We start from the raw sequence: 9,604 nt of genomic DNA on the forward strand, positions 1-9,604 counted from the left end.
CTCAAACCGATTCTCCCGTCTGCGCTGCGCAGCTTCAAAAGCATCAGCGGAATCAGTCGGCATTCATATTTTCCAGTGGTATTGGGGATTCGCTTCTTTTTTTTTTCTTTGTAAATTATGAATTGTTTTGCTATCGACCCATTATTGCTCTCTGTTAATTTTCCTTTCATTGACTGAATTGCATTAACCAGTTTTTAAAAAGAAAGTCAGAAGAGACGTGCTAACACGAATCTCACCATTCCATACGGTAAACCCCCTGTTTGCAGCATTTGTCTCCAAACAGACAAAGAAGGGGGGGGGGAAGACATTTACAAAGGGGAGAGAGGACAGGTCAAAAAGCATTAATTACAGCTGGGTTTTGGCATTGTCAAACGCGAGATCAGTTTATTCTGTTACCTAAAGTATTGGATTGGGGTTTCTACAACATCCATACTCAACCCTTTCCTACTCCCTGACTCACAGGCCTCTCCTGGGCTATGATCTGTAGGTATTTACAAGCCAAACGTGATTCAAACAACTCAAAGCACTTTAGAAAAGCTTCCAATACCTCTAGAGAGCCTCAATTCAGCAGGTAGCCAGTAAAGCCCATTGCACTGCCAATTTTAAAAGCAGAATGATTTGTTCTCTTAAAAAACAGTTAACCTTTTCAGCGGCTCCTTTATGTACCGAGAAGAGATTCGGGTGGGGAACAGAGGGAAGAGTTTCTTCAGTGCAGCCAGATGGAATTCCAAATCCAAGCAGTTTAGCCAGGGAGCTAAGGGGAAGATGTCAAAACATGCTTTCCATTAACGTAACAGCAGAAAACACAACTGGTTTAAAACACTATATACAAACAATTACTGTTCTGCTAACAGAACCTTTGCCAATAGGAGTGATTTTGTAACCATAGTTAGTTTAAACCAACAGCAACAGAATTGTAAGTCAGCAATATGGTATTTTATTCTTAAATATTTGCTTGGGATGCTACTTGACATCAGACTTCAGTCAAAATAAACTTCAGCAAACACTATGTTAAATGATCCCATCTGCCTGTTTCAAAGGCAAAAAAGTAGATTTTGTTAATCCTGAATTTCCAGTTCAATCTTCCAAAACAGAAGGGTCGGTTCCTGTTCTTATTTAGCACATTGTAAATCAAAAGTGAATGGGCTGAGTTCAGTGGTATAGGTCAGAGGCGTACATACAATCAAGACATTAGCAGCAGTTTTTAAAAACCAAATACGACATTAATTTTCTTAGTGGAGAAGTTCTGCTTTCTGCGGATGGAGGGAAAAAACACCGTCATCATCTCTCCATCTGCACTTACGTTGCTCAGGCAAAAAGCACCCCAGTAGAAATAACGCCCATTGTTCAGCTGAGCACTCACATCAGATATTTTTTTTCCTCCCACAATCACTATACGCCAAAAACATCAGCTAACTCACCCTCCAACCCTGACACGGGGCTACAGGGAGGTCTTTCAAAGAGACAAGTCAAGAAATGGGCCCAAAGGAGTATTACAAGCAGTTTATATTACGTTTACGAGAGACATTGTTGTCTCTCAAAAAGAGCAATGATGCCAGAAGCTGTTTACAAAAAGAAAAAAAGAAAAAAAAAATTGTTTTTGCAGCCTTAACCTCCAGTTCGGCGACTGTGTGCACACGTGTGTCCAAGGGAGAACGGTGTTTGTCCTTCTGCAGTGGGAAAACACCCACTGTTGTTATAAACTCAACAAATGGCATCCGTACAGAGATGAGTTTACCTTCCAAAATAGATTTTCAACACACTATTTTCTCAAAGGAATACCACAGTCAACTTGCTGTACCCAGCCGAGTGCGATTCCTGGGGTTGGAGAGGGGGTCAGACTTTTAAAATTAAAATGCTTTGTTATTACAGTATTGGACCGTATTATTGCATACTTTCTTTAACTGATCAGCACGTGCTACTGCTGATTTGGGGGAAAAACATACTTCCAGGGAACAGGCAGTAGCTCAACCCATATTTTAACTGCCTGATGCAAGAAAATTAGTAAAAATTTCATAAACCTGATAGAACAAAAGGTATACAAAATTAGTAAAAATTTCATGAACCTGATAGAACAAAAGGTATACAAATTGCTGCATAGAGGCCACAGGCTGTCAATTCTTACCAACTTTCAATTCACTATCAGCAGAGGATGGCTGTAAGCCAGAAGTGTAAAGTAGAAATTAATCCATAGACAATTCACTTTTCTCCAGCAGAACTATTGCATAACGTTCTGGCTAATCATGTAATTCAGCCCTCATATACGAAGCAAGCAGAAATCAGGAGATGCATTCAAAATGTTCGCCATGGAACATTTTGTTGTCCAACAGCAGAATATAAATTCAACCAAGTAGCTGCCAAAATGAAAGCTATCACAAAAATTCCTTAATGATAGACTAATAAGAGACTCCTCACCAAAGTATTAAGTAATTCTTCGGGGAACACGAGTAAGAATTGCAACGTATGATGTATTAATTCAGTTATTTGGTGGCATTCAAGAAAAAAGCTTGAGTTTTAAGGGCATGAGGTTAGAATACAGCTGGAAAAATTCAGTCCTCAACATAAATTGTCTCTTGAAATGTGCAAAGAGAGGGAGTCTCACTGAAGCTATCTTGTGTTTCTCATCGGGTACTGCAAAGAGAGCAGCACAGAACAACAGGAGTTTTAGCTGGTCTACAGTTCATGCTCCCAAATATTTTTGCTCCAAAATTCACTTTTTGAGAGCACTCTACATGTGTGTTTACTTGAATTGTAAAACAGCCCGAAGAACGATACTGGAGTCACCTCAGCAAGAAATACCCCAATCCCTCTTTTCCCCAAAAGCATTTCTGTAATGAAAGAATTTCTCCAGGGTTGGGTTGGTTGGTTGGTTGATTTCCCTCTCTCAGGGTTTCAGGACCAAAACACGGCTCTGAGCACGGTCTCTGCATCTTCACCACCTCCCTGCGAGATTGCCAGCCCTCTGAAGAAGGGAGAGCAAAAGTGGGGGGGGATCAAATCCTCCGAGGAAGTTCTTCTGGAGGACCATTCCCATGCACATCCAGGGCAGCAGAGACCAGCCAGCAACTGCATCAAGTGCTTCTCTTAAGAGGACCCAGAGCAGGCACAGCCGTGCAGCATGCGTCCCCCTCCTCAGTGTCCAGGGGGCAAAAGGCAGAGCGATAATCATAGAATCAATTAGGTTGGAAAAGACCTTTAATAATGACACCATCCAAAGAAAAAAAAGCATATGTGATTCTGATGAGGGAGTAAAGCTGCACTTGAGGATTTCAAAGCACTTTACAAATATTAATCCTCACCAGTCCACCCATCTCAGCTTTCTGGCTCCTGGAAAAAAGGCGGGTATTGAATTTTTCCCGAATGGAAAATGGAAATGAAAGCACAGAGCAAATAAAGCATGGTCTCCCCAAACAGGCTCAGAAGTACCAATCGATGTGGACTCCAGATCAGAAAGAGATGGGACTTGCTAGATCAGAGACTAATTTATACCTGAGAGCACAGTCCCGCAGGAGAGTCTGAGGTGGGATGGAAAGCCCAGCGAGGACCTGGTCTGGAGGCAATGAGGTGCATCAGACACGTGGAATAAACAGCCTTCCGCATGGAGTACTCTTGGAACTACACTCTATCATAATGTATATATATGTACATATACAGGTATATTTTTATATATCTGTGTGTAAGGTATATTTTTATATATCTGTGTGTATATATATATAAAAAATTAAAATATACCTCTATCTCCACATACACAGATAAAGATATAGCTCCAGGGCTTGCCTAAACATACAGAGAGATTTTATTGTGACAGACCCTCAGATGTTTTGATATTAAAATGTATCCTTTCACTCCCCATCAAGGAAGAGCTGATTAGTGCTTTTTTACAGATGAGATGGGAAGACAGAGCTTGCAGGGTACCTGTGGAGCTAAAGACAAAGCGCATTTACCTACAGGACAACAGTAGGGGACTTAAAGAATTCCTGAGCATTACAATAAAGCAGATCATGTTTTTATGAGTGACCGCATCCATGAAAAAGATGCGGAAAAGTACCCGGTCCACAGTTTGGATTTAGGAGAGATTTACCCTGCAATCCACTTCACGGCTCAGCTGCAATCCACCAGGACAATAGATCCAGTGGAATGACCAGAAAGGCATTGCCTGGCCCATGCTCCCATCCGCTCTGTCCTCACGCCGTGCTGAGAATCCAAATAGAGATTCCCAAAAATCAACTCTAAAAATCAGGGGGTTGTAATTTACTGAGCACCAACGTGACAGCTCGCACATCGTGCGTTTCCTCCGCGAGGGCAAAGGCGGCTGTTTGCTCGCAGTGAAGTTGATCTCTAAAAGGGTTATGTATCTTAAATAGCCTGAAGATCCTTCACTTGAAGGCACGTCGGGCTCTTCCCTAGTAACGAAAGGCTGTGGCTACAGCTCTTCCCAACAGTACCGAGATGACGCAGCAGCAGCTGATGAGGCACCACACTGGAATGTCTTGGATGGAGACTGCAGAGGAGGTTTCTGTGACGGGTAAAAGACACTGCCAGCACAAACTAATTAACCCCCAGCTTTGTCGTAAGGCAGTCTTTGCCCCGTCTCTCCCATGAAACCACTGCGAGCGCTCTGGGGCAGAGACCGGCCCCACTGCACTGCTGTACCGCACCCAGGATAAGGGATTATCGGGATACGTTGGGGCTTCCTGGCACTGCAACAGCTCAAAGTGTTGTGGGTTTTAACTGATATTTGATAGTAAGTCTAAAAGAAGCTATTTCTACTTAGTTCCTCTACCTCGAGAAAGATTTAATAAGTGAACTGACTCAAAATTTCAGTGGCCAGGTAAACCTCCAGGAACACAGAGTTTATTAAATGTTACAGAAATGCTGACTGTACTTTTTATCTAAAAAGTTGCCTGTTTGTGGGGGTGTTTTTGTTTGGTTGGTTGTTTTCTTTTAAAGCTTTTTAAGTTCTGAGCAGCATCTAGATTGGGAAGAATGAAAATGTGGAAAACAGCAGTGGTAAGAATCAAAAAGCACTTTTGCTGCTCCAGTATAATTTGAAACGTGAATTATCTGGCTTACAACTCCTTACCTTACACAATTATCTCTAATTGTTCCAGCATACAAGACAATACTCTGAAATTTAAATAAGTCCATTTATTAGCACAGCAAGCAGCAATTCTAACCACCTAAGTGCTTCCAGCCTGCCAGCAGCTCCTCTCTGGTGAATATTATCTGATCAAGGTGTTAGGAGCAATCTTATGGAAATTACCATGTAAATGCTATTCCTAAAGGAAAACATAGACACCGACAGACCTCCAGGCTGAGCTGCCCAGCTCAAGTTGGGGTGCTGCAGGTTGTCAGCCTCAGCAGAGGTCAGTGCCTAAAACATGAAGGGTGAATTTTGTATTTATGGTTTGGGGGAAGGCAATTAACACAGAAAAATCTACATTCTGTGTTCAAACTGCAAAGGACAGGTAGCCTGCAGGCAAGCCTCCGTTTCTTCAAGGGTTTTAGGACCTGGGTGGAGGATATTTCACTTTCCCGGTGGGTGCAAGTCTTCTGAACAATGGTGCACATCTATCATATTAAGAAGAATAAATATTTGCTAGGAAAAAGGAAGCTCTGAAGATTAGTGTGGTGACCAGAAGTCATTATTTCTCTTATTATCTGTGCCTATTAAAGAAAAATTTCCTCTCGTGATTGGTCATTTAAGGTCATGAATATTTGAAAAGATCTGCATTTCATCATCTTTTAGGGGGAAGAAGGTGGGGGTTTACACAGCACATAAAATATTTTGTTTAAATGCAAGGACTGAAGATAAATTAGACAGAACTAGTCCATGTGACTCACATCTACCCCCCTGTTTCACAGCCCAGAGATGGATTTGAAGTTGGTTTTTTCGACTGTACCATCCAAAACAGCTTGAGGGAGGAGAAAGGAGAAAGATATCCTTGTACAGACCGGGGAGGTGACACCACTGACAAACAGTGTACCTACAACACACCGAGAGGTTGGTCTTATCTCAGAACTTGCTTCCTCCCAGCTTTCCGCAAGCTTCATCTTATCAGAGGCTCCGCACAAATTCTCTTTGCTGCCCAAACAAGAACACAGTCCGGGTAAGAGAAAATTCAAGACTGCTGCCCGCTTGCCAGAAAGGCCCCAGATGGGGCTGAACCAGCCCTGTGCAGAATCCGTCCATCAGCCCCATTTCCCATGAGCAGACCCAAGGTGCACAGAGAGGGACCATTTGTCCGTCTAATCACACATCTCCAAATCCTTCCCTTCTCCAGCCGCAGCCTGGGTTGCGGCAGACTGGATGGGTTTGGCCGAGCAGTGAAGGAAAGGCACGCTCGCCCGAGGAAGGCAGCGCTGTACTGCTTGGTAAGGACAGGCTGCCTTGTCCACCCTCCTCAGCAAAGCCCTGCTTTGCCCGGGTGGAGACTCAGCTCTGTCCTCAGACACCGGTGAAACCCTCTGCCACCACGGCCACGGGGAGAGGAATGCCATTTGCATTCCGAGTTACTGCCCCCGTGCCTCACTGACCGGTCCCACAGCCTTGTCTACACACCGAGAAGAGGATGCTTAAGACTAGTGAAATTGTCCAACACCAGCCAGTAAACCCGTCCCAGACACAAAACGCACTCATCCATCAAGTGCCGGTTCAGCTCAGGATCAGCTCGTGGAGAAAGCCAAGCAGGGAAAAGAAAAAGACCTTTTCACATGAGCTGATTAGAGCTCCACTACGTCGGCATCCAGTCCTGCGAGCAACAAAACATGGGAAAGCCTTTGTGCGAAGGCTGTCGTCAGATGCAGCGTGCTCAGACGATCTGCACTGTTTCTGCTTTTGCACATTGTTCCGAAAGGTGCCATTCTAGAAGACGTATGCGTAATAACAACCATAGGTAACCTTTCCAAATCAAGCGAACAGAATAATTTCAAACAGTGTGGTATCCGGGCCACCACTGCATCGCACTGTAGGGCCGCTGGATGCCTATATATGAAAACAATAAAAATTAAATGCTCGGTACCCCAATTTCTCTAATCACTGTAGCACTGTTTTAGAAGAAAAAAAAAAAAAAAAAGTCCTTGTAAAGTGTGCCACTGTCTGCCTGCTCAGCTGCACAAAGGCAGGCTGGTCGAACTCAAAGACTCATAAACCACTCTTTGCTACTCGGGAGAGACCAGCAGAACAGGATCTTTACAGGCAGTTCCTCTGTGGTGTCACGATGGTGATACTGAGGTCCCAGTTCCTCAGCCCGGTACCCCACCGTTCACCCACGCACGCTAACGAAGCGTACGAACCAGGTGAGCCCCTCTCCCCAAAGCTGGCTGTCTGTGGACTAACATGCCGCATCAGAATTTTCTTTTACACTGCCAATTATGCTCATAAATATGAAGATTTAGGTTCCTCCTAAAATGCTGCCTTATCTAGCACAGGTAGGGATATTACCTGTCAGTACAAAGTTCCTTTTTCTACAGCCCGATGAACTCTCAGCATCCCACACACCCTCCACCAGAGATTAGAAGAAACAGAATAACTAACGTAATTCCCCAAACAAGGTGAATGTTTGGTCAGCTGTGTGTTAAGGCAGAAATTATCCAGAACGGTCCCAGGGTTGTCATGGTGGCAATGGGATCTTAAGCTGATACTAAAGAACAGTCTCACAACGACTAACTAGGTGGCAGCTAAGGAAATTGCTTATTACGCTTAGGTTGTTTGCTTATAATCATTCCGCCCACACCTTTTCCTTTCTCTCTTCTTCCCCTGATGTTTCCTTGTCAGTCTTAGCTAGTGACATCTCCAAAAGAAGGAGCATCCTTAATTACGGGCTCAGCTCAGAGGGGCCCTTTGCCTTGCGCTAACCTTGGAGAACCACCAACCACGTAATCCCAGACAAAATCCCAAATAACTGGTGCATCGCCGCACAGATTCAGCACTGATTTTATCCTAGAGCTTCCAAATGAGTTGGGCGCTTACAAAACTCAGCTATGGGAATAGAAAGATCTTTCTTCACACTCAGATTCACTCATGCCACGTGGCCTTTACAAGGATTCACTGGTCCATAAGGTGCGTACCAGCATGGGATCAGTTCCCAACGGGAAAGGGAAAAATGTGCACTCTGAGGCTGTATGGGAGAAAAGTAAATCAAGCCAGGATGGGGAAAATATAACTTCACATGCAAATATCTCTATCCGTGTACAACACCAGGAGCCACTTGGCAGCTAAGAGAGGAGGCAGCAGGACTGCAGGGGGGTCTCCTCCCTGCCCCAAGCCCCAGAGCTTGCTGCCACGTGCCACGGTACAATGCAAATCCTTTCCTATGAGGACAGCGGAGCGGGCAACGCTTTGGAAACCCTGACCCACACTGGGAATTTCTCACAGCAGAACAGAATCTGTTGGTGATGGCACAGAAAGGAAATGCACCTCTTCCAGGAGCAAAATTCACGGCGTAGATGCAGCATGCAAAAGAAAAGAGCTTTTCTCAGCTCAGCTTGGGCTGCCGCGAGAGGCAGGAGAACTCCTGAAGGGCAGGTGCTGGTCTCATGGGGAGACCCTGCTACCCGCACCTTCGGAGATGGTGGCATCCACAGAAGCCTTCTCACCTCCCACTTTCACTTTGTTTCTGGTCGTGTCCTGCATTTTATTTTTAAGGACTAGAGACTTTCTGAAAACTAGAGATGCCCTGAAGAAGTCCGAGCACAAAGTCACTGCCGCAGAAGACGGGGACGTGTCTCGAGCTGCTGGTCTCCATCACAGCCTACACGCAGGTACCCTCTGTTCTTTGTCCTCATACACATTCAGACATTCCCACACATAAAGCCAGAGAAGAACCACCTCAAACAGAAAAAATTATTTGTGGAGACTGGACGGTCATAACATGCATCAACGAACCAAACGATGCAGCCGTGAGGAATATCGCTGCAGTCAATGCAATTATTTCCTCTGTCAGCTTCTTGCTAGAGACACTGAGGATTTCCTTCAGCAGAGTACGGATTTGTGACAAGAAAACAAAGAATCCAATTTATTTTTTTATTTTGCATTTGCTTTACATAAAGTCATCATTGGCCCAGCATTCGGTGACCCCCGTTTCTTTGAAAGCAACTGCAACGTCCAATTGTTAATCTCTTTCAAAGCTTCATCGCTACGAGACATTTGTACTGTGCTGAGACTTCTTCGCCATTTATTAAGCTCAAACATTCTTAATTTCTTAATAGAAGTCTAATTTAGGGGGAAAAGCAAGCTTAACTGTTGCCTTCAAATTACTTTTCACATGCCTTAATTTGGCATTTCTACAGCTCTTTGCTCCTGTGTAATACCAGATCAACAAAACAAAACAGTTCATAAAGTTCTGTTTAGGAAGACTTTTGCTTCTGTTGCAATTTAAAATACTCCTCATAAATTTAATGCTGGATAGATACTGCCTAACCCCCCAGTGCCATAACTAAGCAGGAACATCATCAGAAGAGGAAGATTTTTGCATTCATTGACATGAAACCACATGTCTATACATAAATAGATATTGTTTTAACAAGTCATCTCAATTAAGGAAATTCAAACTTTTCTAGTTCTTCTGTTTAATTTGGGTGAAACGCTGACATAGCCACCTTT

The sequence above is a fragment of the Charadrius vociferus genome, unplaced genomic scaffold (assembly GCF_000708025.1).
Source record: "Charadrius vociferus isolate BGI_N301 unplaced genomic scaffold, ASM70802v2 scaffold657, whole genome shotgun sequence".
Lineage (NCBI taxonomy): Eukaryota > Metazoa > Chordata > Aves > Charadriiformes > Charadriidae > Charadrius > Charadrius vociferus.